Consider the following 12,768-nt stretch of genomic DNA (forward strand, 5'->3'; position numbering starts at 1 on the left):
TCAGAGCATGGTTTTGCATCCCTGCCCATCCTGGCTAATAGCTATTGATGGACCTATCCTCCATGAACTTATTTAGCTCTTTTTTGAACCCTGTTATAGTCTTTTCTGAACCCAGCATACTTTCACAAAGTATTCCACAGGTTGACTGTGCATTGTGTGAAGAAATACTTCCTTTTATTTGTTTTAAACCTGCTGCCCATTAATTTCATTGGGTGACCCCTGTGTGTTATGAGGAGGAGTAAATAACACTTCCTTAATTACTTTCGCCACACCAGTCATGATTTTATAGATCTCTCACCTCTCCCCTTAGTCATCTCTTTTCCAAGCTGCAACAGTCTCAGTTTTAGTAATCTCTCTTCATATCGAAGCTCTTCCATACCCCTAGGCATTTTTTTTGCCCTGTTCTGTACCTTTTCCGATTTCAGTATGTCTTGTTTGAGATGGGGTGACCAGATGTGCATGCAGTATTCAAGATGTGGGCGTACCATGGACTTATATAGAGGCAATATGATATTTTCTGTCTTATTATCTATCCCTTTCATAATGATTCCCAACATTCTTTAGCTTTTTTGACTGCCGCTGCACATTGAGTGGATGTTTTCAGAGAACTATCCACAATGACTCCGAGATCTCTTTCTTAAGAGATAACAACTAATTTAGACCCCATCATTTTATATGTATAGTGGGGATTATGTTTCTCAATGTGCATTACTTTGCATTTATCAACATTGAATTTCATCTGCCATTTTGTTGCCCAGTTTTGTGAGATCCCTTTGTAACTCTTCGCAGTCTGCTTTGGGCTTACCTATCCTGAGTAGCTTTGTATCATCTGCAAATTTTGCCACCTCACTGTTTACCCCTTTTTTCAGGTCATTTATGAATATGTTGAACAGTATTGGTCCAAGTACAGAGCGCTGGGGGAAACTGAGACTTCTCTCCATTCTGAAAACTGATCATTTATTCCTACCCTTTAACCAGTAACTGATCCATGAGAGGACCTTCCGTCTTATCCCATGACTGCTTTCTTTGCTTAAGATCCTTCATGAACATTAACTCTAATTTGGAATTATTTTGCAATTAGGCCATGAGCATTTGTGTGGATGGATGTTTGCTCACCTGAGTGTTGGGAAAAGATCCGTTCTTTATGCAAACACCTTTATGCACACACACACACACACACACACACACACGTACAAGGATGTACCTTACTTGCATTGCAAGTGCTTCCCTCATTAGAGTCACTCAAAGCAACAGTAGCAATACCAGGTGCCTTAACTAACTAATCTCATATAAAAAATAATTAATCAGCAAAGATATAGTCGAAGTTTATAGATTGCAAACAACCTATCAGCTAACATATATTAGCATAAATATACTATCTAAAAAAATTGCAAACAATGAATAAATCTGTAGAAATCAATGTCTGTTTTGCAGATAACACAAACTACTTCGCTGCTGATCATTTTAGCCAAGAATCCCACAATCTCAAACCTCTTCCCAGGCCTCCAGAGGTGCCAAAACCTACAGCTTCTCCCCTGACAACTTCCATGAGCCAGTGATGCATGGTCAATGAAATCTTCTGCAGCACACTGAAAAATGAAAATGCAGGACAGCCTCAAAGAAATTGAATTTATTAACAAAATGCATACAACAGAGGTGACTATACTGACTGCATTGCTAATTTTCATAATTAATCCACATATACATACATATACACACACACACACAAAACTTCCTCTATTTTTAAAATGTACGTGATGCTGCTATAGAATTTCCATTCTATTGCACTAGAACAGTGATTCCCAAACTAGGGGCACTGCTTGTTCAGGGAAGCCCCTGGTGTCCCTCAGCCTGCGCTGCTTCCTGCAGCTCCCATTGGCCGAGAGCGGCGAACCACAGCCACTGGGAGCTGCGATGGGCCGAACCTATGGACGCGGCAGGTAAACAAACCAGCCCGGCCCACCAGGGCTTTCCCTGAACAAGCGGCACCCCTATTTTGGGAACCACTGCACTAGAATGCTAGAAAAACTAAGGATTTTACTACAGAGTTTAGGTCCAACTTGCCCCTGAGTATATAGGGTCTTGGTAACAAGCCATCGAGGCTAACAACTAGAAGATATTGACATATACATTGGTGTTTATGGGGGGGCCTGTTATGGGAATGGGAATTATAAAATATGGGGAAACACAGTTGAGTTTCAGCTGTAATGATGCTTAGGTTCATTGAAATTTACATTACCTCAGTGAACATTTGGTCCATTTACCAGTTATAGGTTAGTAAGAAAATCCCAAACAATGGAGAAGTTGTTTTTTTTAATCTGGTTTTATTGCAAAATCCTTTGTACAGATTAAGACTGCAAGAAGGTATTCGACTCTGGTCTGTGACATAATCACGTACAAAAATGGGAAAGAGGGAAAAATTGTGTCAACTTCTTCAAACATCAGTTTGGGGTCAGTTCTTATTTTAATGATACCAAGTTGGTCAGCCTTATTCTTAAATCACACTTCGTCTCTAGTGCTTAGAGTATTTGGGCCAAGATTTTCAAATGTGATTAGTGACTAGTGTTTAGGGTTGGGATAACAATTGGGATAACAATTTTTCAGTGCCCAATTTGAAAGGCTTTAAAGGACCTCATTTCAGAGGATAGGTACTCAGCACGGTTTGAAAATTAGACCTCTTTTAAGGTATCCAAAGTTGGGCACTGAAAATCACTAAACAATTTTAATAATCTTGGCTTTTTGCTCCCTTCTGTTTTCAACCTAAGGATAATTTGCTGTTCTGCAGAGAACATTATTATTTCTCATAATTGCAATACTAAATTTGTGGAGTCTACTTTTTTTGCTCCTTTTGGAGTGATTTTTCTCTATTTTCTCAGTGCAGATGAATGAATAGTGAAACATTCCACTGGATTTCTGTTCCGCTAGAACTCATAGAATCTGGGGGCCATGGACATAATTGTGCAGTAAACGAAATAAACCATTGTTGAGGATTCCTTGAGGATTTCTGATGATGAAGCAGCTAATAAATGACTCATTTTTAAAGGAAGGTTGTTGTTTCAAGGTGTGATATCCTCAAAGCAGAATCAAGATAGTTAATTTTATGTTCTCCCACCCTTCAATACCAAAATAAGGGATATATAAATAGTAAAGCAAAAGGATTCTGCTAAATGAATTTTGCATTGTGACCTTTAAAGTTATTTCCTTAACTGTAAAAAAAATACACTTTTATTCCCCTGATAATACAGAAGAACTTGATTAAAGTGGGTTAATTTAAAAATTTTCTGCTGGTTTGAAAGCTATTACCGCTAATACTGGTATTTACCATTTTGGGTCTGAATTGAACTCTCATTCAGGTAAATGAGGTATCTTCTTTCCATTGTCCCGAATGAGAGTTGCATTAGGCCCTTGAAGTGTTGCATCAAATCTTTCAAACAGGAAGATGTTTTTTAATTGAGACCTGCGTAAGCCATTGCAAACATGCACATTATTCTACCAGTGCTATTTTTAACATCCACAAAAGGATTTTCTGTAAGTAGGTTCAGATCTAGATAAGGTTTGAAAGGGCCAATGTCAGCTATTCGCACTGTAGGTCTTCGAGATACAAAAAATTATTAGGGGGTAGTCATGTTAGTCTGTATCCACAAAAACAACAAGGAGTCCGGTGGCACCTTAAAAAGACTAACAGATTTATTTGGGTATAAGCTTTCATGGGTAGAAACCCCACTTCTTCCGATGCATGGAGTGAAAATTACAGATGCAGGCATTGTCATACTGACACATGAAGAGAAGGGAGTTACCTCACAAGTGGAGAACTAGTGTTGACAGGGCCAATTCAATAAGGGTGGATGTAGTCCACTCCCAATAATAGATGAGGAGGTGTCAATTCCAGGAGAGGGAAAGTTGCTTTTGTAATGAGCCAGACACTCCCAGTCCCTATTCAAGCCCAAATTAATGGTGTTAAATTTGCAAATGAATTTTAGTTCTGCAGTTTCCTCTGAAGTCTGTTTCTGAAGGTTTTTTTTTTGTTGTTCAGGTATGACTACTTTTAAATCTGTTATAGAATGTCCAGGAAGATTGAAGTGTTCTCCTACTGGCTTTTGTATGTTATCATTCCTGATGTCCGATTTGTGTCCATTTTTTCTTTACGTAGACAGTGTCCAGTTTGGCCAATGTACATGGCAGAGGGGCATTGCTGGCACATGATAGCATATATCACATTAGTAGATGTGCAGGTGAATGAGTCCCTGATGGTGTGACTGATGTGGTTGGGTCTTCTGATGGTGTCGCTAGAGTAGATATAGGGACAAAGTAGGCAACAAGGTTTGTTACAGGGATTGGTAATTTACATCCCAACTAGTCTGGACCAAGGTACTATATAGACAAGTCCAAGGGAAGAGTTGCAGATGCAGTCAAAATGAAATTCGTTTTCAAATTTAAACAAATACTTGTGAAAAATGTTTAAAATATTCACTCTGCTCAGTGAACAGCACTAACCGGTTTACTTTATTTGTAGTTTAACTCTCATTGGCTCTTCAAGTTGCCAAATCTTACTACTTATGTGGAAATTTCCTCCTACACTGTAAACATTTTCCCCTTACTGATATGTGATAATGCTTCATATCAGCAAAGATTACTTCATCTCAGGACTGGCAAACACCGTTTCTGACCCGATAGGTTATTTGGAATACATTTGAAAAAAATGTAAGACACACGCTGACAAAATTTAAACAAATCATGAGGTAATAAAGAAAAGAAAGAAATGTTTTTATCTCCCACGTAGTAGCTGGGAAAAGAGAGAATTCCTACACTGATTATCTTTGGGTTGTGTAATTTTTCTCAGTATACCTGGTGATAAAGCAGTTATCTCAAAAGAGTGAATGTTACAGTCCAATGGATTCCCAAGGTCACTGTAATTGGCAGATGGAAGAAGTTCTATCCTATCAACTTTTCAAAATGGCACAGACTGTCTGCTTGCTTGACAGAACAGTAGAATAGATGAATTCTGCTTATACTGAGAGTGGGCTGCATAGCAATCAGCCAAATCCATCAAACTGTATTATTTTTACACGCAGTGTGCTTTTCTTCCTGTAAAGCACAAGCTTGCCTTTGTTTTCTCATATACTTTTTCTATGCATCTCTCCTCTCCTTTGAAATGTCCTCTCAGCTCTTTGCTGCAATTCCAAGTTGCACGAGCACCTCCAAAGCTAACTCATGTCTTTCTGCTCCTGCAGACCATTTGAACTGGTGCAATAATCTGGCCACCATGGATGTAGACGCTCTTTACACCAGTATTCCACATGAGGATGGACTACAAGCTGTCAAGAACTGTATCCCTGATGAGGCCACGACACACCTGGTGGCTGAGCTTTGTGACTTTGTCCCCACCGACAACCATTTCAGATTTGGGGACAACTTATACCTTCAAATCAGCAGCACTGCTATGGGTACGCACAGGGCCCCACAGTATGCCAACATTTTTATGCGTGACTTAGAACAACGCTTCCTCAGCTCTTGTACCCTAGCACCCCTCCTCTATTTGCGCTACATTGATGACATCATCATATGGACCAAGGGGAGGAAACCCTTGAAAAATTCCACCTGGATTTCAACAATTTACACCCCACCATCAACCTCAACCTGGACTAGTCCACACAAGAGATCCACTTCCTGGACACTACAGTGCAAATAAGCAATGGTCACATAAACACCACCCTATACCAGAAACCTACTGACAGCTATACTTACCTACATGCCTCCAGCTTCCATCCAGGACACATCACATGATCCATTGTCTACAGCCAAGCTCTGAAATACAACTGAATTTGCTCCAATCCTTCAGACAGAGACAAACACCTACAAGATCTTTATCAAGCATTCTTAAAACTACAATACCCACCTGGGGAAGTGAGGAAACAGATTGACAGAACGAGATGGGTACCCAGAAGTCACCTACTACAGGACAGGCCCAAAAAGGAAAATAACAGAATACCATTGGCCATCACGTACAGCCCCCAGCTAAAACCTCTCCAGCACATCATCACTGATCTACAACCTATCCTGGAAAATGATCCCTCACTCTGTCAGATCTTGGGAGGCAGGCCAGTTCTCGCTTACAGACAGCCCCCCAACCTGAAGCAAATACTTACTAGCAACTACACACCACACCACAGAAACACTACCCCAGGAGCCTATCCTTGCAACAAAGCCCATTGCCAACTGTGTCCACATATCTATTCAGGGGACACCATCATAGGGCCTAATCACATCAGCCACGCTATCAGAGGCTCGTTCACCTGCACATCCACCAATGTGATATATGCCATCATGTGCCAGCAATGCCCCTCTGCCATGTACATTGGCCAAACTGGACAGTCTCTACGTAAAAGAAAAAATGGACACAAATCATATCTCAAGAATTATAACATTCAAAAACCAGTTGGAGAGCACTTCAACCTCTTTGGTCATTTGATTACAGACCTAAAAGTTGCACTTCTTCAACAAAAAAACTTCAAAAACAGACTCCAATGAGAGACAGCTGAATTGGAATTAATTTGCAAACTGGATACAAATAACAAAGACTGGAAGTGGATGTGTCATTACACAAAGTAAAACTATTTCCCCATGTTTATTCCCGCCCCTCACACATTCTTGTCAACTGCTGGAAATGGCCCACCTTGATTATCACTACAAAAGATCTCCCCCCCCCCCTTCTCCTGCTGTTAATAGCTTACCTTACCTGATCACTCTTGTTACAGTGTGTATGGTAACACCCATTGTTTCATATTCTCTGTGTATATAAATCTCCCACTGTATTTTCCACTGCATGCACCCGATGAAGTGAGCTGTAGCTCACAAAAGCTTATGCTCAAATAAATTTGTTAGTCTCTAAGGTGCCACAAGTCCTCCTTTTCTTTTAGTCTCTTACAATGTGAATATACAACTGTGCCTAACGCAATGAGGCTCCAAGAGCTAGTATAAGACAATGAATAAATAAAACAACAATTTATTTGACCGTGCAATTTAATCACAGAAGTGGTCGGGCATTTAGTGGTCATTTAGTTCAGCCTGCAGCCTTTGTGTGTGCATGGGTGCACTTGTGCAGTACTCTGATTGTCTAGACCATCTCAAATTGATGTCAAACTGTCACAAAAAATTCTAGAGCTTCTGACTCAACCGCTTCTATTAAGTAAGATAATGGAGATAACTAGGGCTGTCAAGCGATTAAAAAAGCTAATCACAATTAATCGCACTGTTAAACAACAATAGAATACCATTTATTTAAATATTTTTGGGTGTTTTCTACATTTCAAATATATTGATTTCAATTACAACACAGAATACAAAGTGTACAGCGCTCACTTTATTTTTGATTACAAATATTTGCACTGTTAAAAAACAAAAGAAATAGTATTTTCAATTCATCTAATATAAGTACTGTAGTGCAATCTCTTTATCATGAAAGTTGAACTTACAAATGTCAAATTATGTTAAAAAAATAACTGCATTCAAATATAAAACAACGTAAAACTTTTGCGCCTACAAGTCTGCTCAGTCCTACTTCAGTCAATCACTCAGACAAACAAGTTTGGTTACATTTACAGGAGATAATGCTGCCTGCTTCTTGTTTACAATGTCAAAGTAAGAAGAGGTGTTCTCATGGCACTGTTGTAACTGGCGTCGCAAGATATTTACATGCCAGATGCACTAAAGATTCATATGTCCCTTCATGCTTCAACCACCATTCCAGAGGATATGCATCCATGCTGATGATGGGTTCTGCTCGATAATGATCTAAAGCGTAGCAGACTGACATGTTCATTTTCATTATCTGAGTCATATGCCACCAGCAGAAGGTTGATTCTTTTTTGGTGGTTCAGATAGTTCCAATATCTGAGTGTTGCTCTTCAAGGACTTCTGAAAGCATGCTCCACACCTCACCCCTCTCAGATTTTGTATGGCAGTTCAGATTCTTAAACCTTGGGTCAAGTGCTGTAGCTATTTTTAGAAATTTCACATTGGTAGATTCTATGCATTTTGTCAAATCTGCAGTGACCGTGTTTGTAAATCAAACAACATGTGCTGGGTCATCTGAGACCACTATATCATGAAATATATGGCAGAATGCAGGTAAAATAGAGCAGGGGACATAAAATTCTCCCCCAAGGAGTTCAGTCACAAATTTAATTAATGCATTTATTTTTTAACAAATGTCATCAGCATGTCCTCTTGAATGGTGACCGAAGCATGAAGGGGTAAACAAATGTTTAGCATATCTGGCACATAAATACCTTGCAATGCTGGCTACAAAAGTGTCATGCGAATGCCTGTTCTCACTTTCAGGTGACATTGTAAATAAGAAGCAGGCAGCAGTAATTCCCGCAAATGTAAACGAACTTGTTTGTCTTAGCGATTGGCTGAACAAGAAGTAGGACTGAGTGGACTTGAAAGCTCTAAAGTTTTACATTGTTTTGTTTTTGAGTGAAGTTCTGTAACAAAAAAAATCTATATTTGTAAGTTACACTTTCACGATAGAGATTGCACTACAGTACTTGTATGAGTGAATTGAAAAACTCTTATTTTAAAAGAGCAAATATTTGTAATAAAAATAATATAAAGTGAGTAGCGTATATTTTGTACTCAGTTTTGTAATTGAAATCAATATATTTGAAAAGGTAGAGAAACATCCAAAAATATTTAATACATTTCAATTGGTATTCTATTGTTTAATCGCAGTTAATTGTTTGAGTTAATCGCGTGAGTTAACTGCGATTAATTGACAGCCCTAGAGATAACTGTTTCAGGTTTTCAACATAATGATGCAAGAATGACGCACAATATTACTTTTATTAGAATACTAAATTAATGGAAAACTAATAACATTTCAGCTGTTTGAACAGTATATAGATGTACTGGGTGGGAGGTAACAATCCAAAGTGTGAATATGAGGAAGATGTGTTTACTTGTTTTCAAGGGCAATTTCCTTATATTCAAGAAGTCAGGCTTTTCCTTTTTATTACTTTATCAAGTTGAACTATGATAGTTGCAATGTAATTATATAAATATATATAAAATTATATATTGGTCAAGCATGCAGTCTAATACCATTTAATTCTTTATTTTTTCAAATAGATACAATTGTGTTGGAAGCAGCATGTAGGTGGCTAATTTTCTTCCTCATGTTTTCCATTAATCAAACACTATAGAAAAATTGAAGGAAATTAAGAAGCCCCCAAGGTTATGGATGGGAGGAAAGAAAGTAAGTCTTCCACATAACACTTCGATTATTCACATTTGTGTCGCTTTATACTGCTACTGTCTGAGCAAAAATGGAAGACTAATGGGTATAATTCAGCATGACCAGCAAATAAATATTTTAAACAGAAATATCCCAGGTTGTAACTATTCCTAACATGGGGCCTGATCCAAAACCCACTCAAATCAAAAGAAAGAGTCCCATTGATTTCAATGAGCTTTTGATTGGGCCCATGAGTTGTGACGTCACTTACTCACAAGCCTCAGCATAGGTAGCGTGTGAACCACTAGCTGAGGGAGGCTAGCCCCCAGCCCTGCCCCTTCCACCCAAGGCCCTGCCCCTTCTGCACCCCCAAAACCCAGAGGTCCCCCCCACACACACACACACCCCGCGGCTGCCGGCCCCTGCTCCAGGCTGGCTTGTGCCTGTAGCCCCCCACCCACTAGCCCTGAAGTACCGGGAGGGAGAGCGTGAGGCACCGTCGCAGACCCCCAACCCCAGAAGGGAGAGCGCTCAGCGGTGACACTGTGGCCTCCCCAGCCCCAGAGCGTCGGGAGGGAGAGCGCGTGGTGCCATCGGAGCCCCGAGAAGGCAAGCGGCACAGCCCCAGCCCTTGGAGCCCAGTGACACTGCCTGAGTGGGGCCCTGGAGGCAGAGTGTGGGTGGGACCATGCCTGGCTGTCTGGAGAGGCACAGCCTGCCCCAGACTCCCCCACCCGTGGGTCTCAGTGTTGTGTAAACCACTGGTCCATGTATTTTGTGTGTCCAATCCACAGAGGACACGTAATGGCGAACTCTAGAGCCTGGTCTCACTCCTACTGAAGTCAGTGACACTCCCCCTACTTTACTTCATGGGGAGAAAGATCAGGCCCCTAGAGTGTGACTAAGAAGAGGGACTGGAAGCACGCCATAGTTAAACACTGCTTGCAGGTTCCGATTCCTACGTTTAAATACTACAGATGAGCTTCATTATATACCAAACATACCATTTAAACATAAGAAAAACTAGCTTAAGCAAATGAAAGCGAAAATGTTAACAAAAATCTAAAGGTTGCCATGACCAATATAGGGAGTTCTAGCTATATAAAGGAAAAGAGGTATCTGTTGTGGGAAGCACATAAACAGCATCAAGCAATTTAAAAAAAAGTAATAGATAACGGCTTCTTCTGAAAGATTTGCAGTGGGATCCAGTGCTGCACCTCAGAGATGCAGCACAGACCTTGCAGCTCGTGGTGGGGGATTTGGTGATTTGTGCCCTCTCAATCCTTTGCTGTTCTGGGCTCTGGAGAGGCCTCTGACATTATTTAGACAGCCCTGGGGAATCTGTCTAAGTTACAGCAGCCTCTTGGACTTCGAATGGGCAGCAACACTGTTCAGAAACTCCACAACACTTTATGCTACCTCCAGGCCTGATATACCCCATCCATCTCTGGCTCTGCCCCTGACAAGCCACTCCAACTCCTGGCAAGCCCCTGATGCCAGGGCTTGCCAGGAGATCCTTAGTGCTGTGCCTGCAATTGTGTTCTGCAGTTCCTGTGCCAGGGGAATTCTCTCCACCTAGAACTGGGGCTTTTAGGGCCTCTTTCACCACTCCGATGCCTTTATCCTGGCTCAAATGGGCCAGAGCGAGGATAAGAATCTCACCCTTAGATCTAATCAGAAGAAAGTAAAAATATTGTTTCTAACAATCAGGTCACTGTTTAATGCGATCCAATTTTTTAAAATCATGAACCACATACCGTACTGCTGAGTTGCTTTAACATTTTACCTGTAATGAGAACGGATCAGATCCTTCATCCCTTTCACTGCACACACTCACATTTCCACTGATTGTAATGAGGACTACAGTTTCATTCTTATTTTATGTATTTTATGGGCTTCTCTGCGTTTTTTGCTTTTCCAATTAAACCCGTCTCACGAACCTAATCGTGAGACTGGCATTGCAATTTTCCCAGTACAATTACCTCATCTCTAATTAAACTGAACAGTGTCATATCCAGAGTAGGTGGCACAATGAGGTAATTCAGTGTGTTTTTAAACCAAAGACAGCTGACTTGAGTCATCAGCTAACTTAGGTAAACAGGTCAGAAGAAGCTCAATGATCTCACCCTAGTCGCCAGAGCACACTGCATAACCACCACATAATTCAGCACAACTGCCCACATCTACTCAAAGGCACAGCGGCAGTGGGGTAAGAAGATCATTACAGGTCCTGTCCACCATTAAGGTGGACGGGAAAGACTTTGTTCGCTTATACTGGACCGATTCATTGATGTGCAGTGGTCCCTTCATGGCACCACAAAGTAGTTAAGAGTCCCTTGGTGCAGATTTCAGCTCTGCACTCCCTCCCATAGCAGGAACCTTTGGTGCAGGGCATGTGTCAAAGGTAGGAGGGAGCAGGCCGTGGGAGGGAGGAGTCACATCTGCTGCAGTCTTAAATGCCGGCTATTGCCCAGCTATCATATGTCCATAGGAGCCAGGCAATGTTGTTGTAGCCATGTTGGTCCCAAGATATAAAAGAGACAAGGTAGGTGAGATAATATCTTTTACTGAACCAACTTCATGGCAGAGGGGCCATGCTAGCCAAGGTGCAAGTTAGTTCAGCCCTCAAAGCATGCTGCACCAAGCCCCCATGACAGGCTCTGTGTTTGTTTGAATTTGGCCCACTCTACCTGATTCAAACCTCAGTCTCAGAAGTATTAATTCATTCATAGCACATGTACAATTCTCCCAAAGCTTAAGCAATCCCCCTCCCTTTCGGCCTGTTCATTACTGTGCCACACTTAGATCACAGCCGTTAGCACAGTATCAGTTTGTTGTATGCAGGGGTGAAAGTAAGTCAGAGGACTTACCGGTAGGCCGGAGTCCTGAGCACGGGGCGTGGCCTCAACCGGAAGAGGCATGGCCTCAACCAGAAGAGGCAGGGCCTTAAATCCCCAGGCCCTTTAAATCACTGAGGAGCCCTGGGGGCTCCCGGCTGCCACTGCTACCCCGGGGCTCTGGCAGAGCTTTAAAGGGCCTGGGGCTCCGCTGTGGTAGCAGCTGCCGGAGCCCCGAGCCCTTTAAATCCCGGCCTGAGCCCTGCTGCCCGAGCCCTGGGGTAGCAGTGGCAGGGCTCTGGCGGGGATTTAAAGGGCCCCAGAGCTCCAGCCACCGCTACTGCCCCGGGGCCCTTTAAATCCCCGCCGCAGCCCCGCCGCTGCTACCCCAGGGCTTTAAATTGCCCTCTCGGAAAGCCAGTCCTGGTACGGTGCATCGGCTCTTACCGGTACGCCATACCGGGGCATACTGGCTTACTTTCACCTCTGGTTGTATGGCTTACTAAAAAGAAAAAGATTAATGTCTTTCTTAGTTTCAGATGTCACACCAGGTGCTGCAGCATGTGGGGAATGAGAGAAAGCAATCCTCGGCATTCTGTTTTCAATACCCAACTGAACTCATCAGAACTGAGCAGAGCTTCGTTGCTAAGCTCTGATTTACTTGGTTTTAAAGATTTCCAAAGTTAAGGGAAGCTT

Source organism: Eretmochelys imbricata, chromosome 7 (assembly GCF_965152235.1).
Source record: "Eretmochelys imbricata isolate rEreImb1 chromosome 7, rEreImb1.hap1, whole genome shotgun sequence".
NCBI classification, from domain to species: domain Eukaryota; kingdom Metazoa; phylum Chordata; order Testudines; family Cheloniidae; genus Eretmochelys; species Eretmochelys imbricata.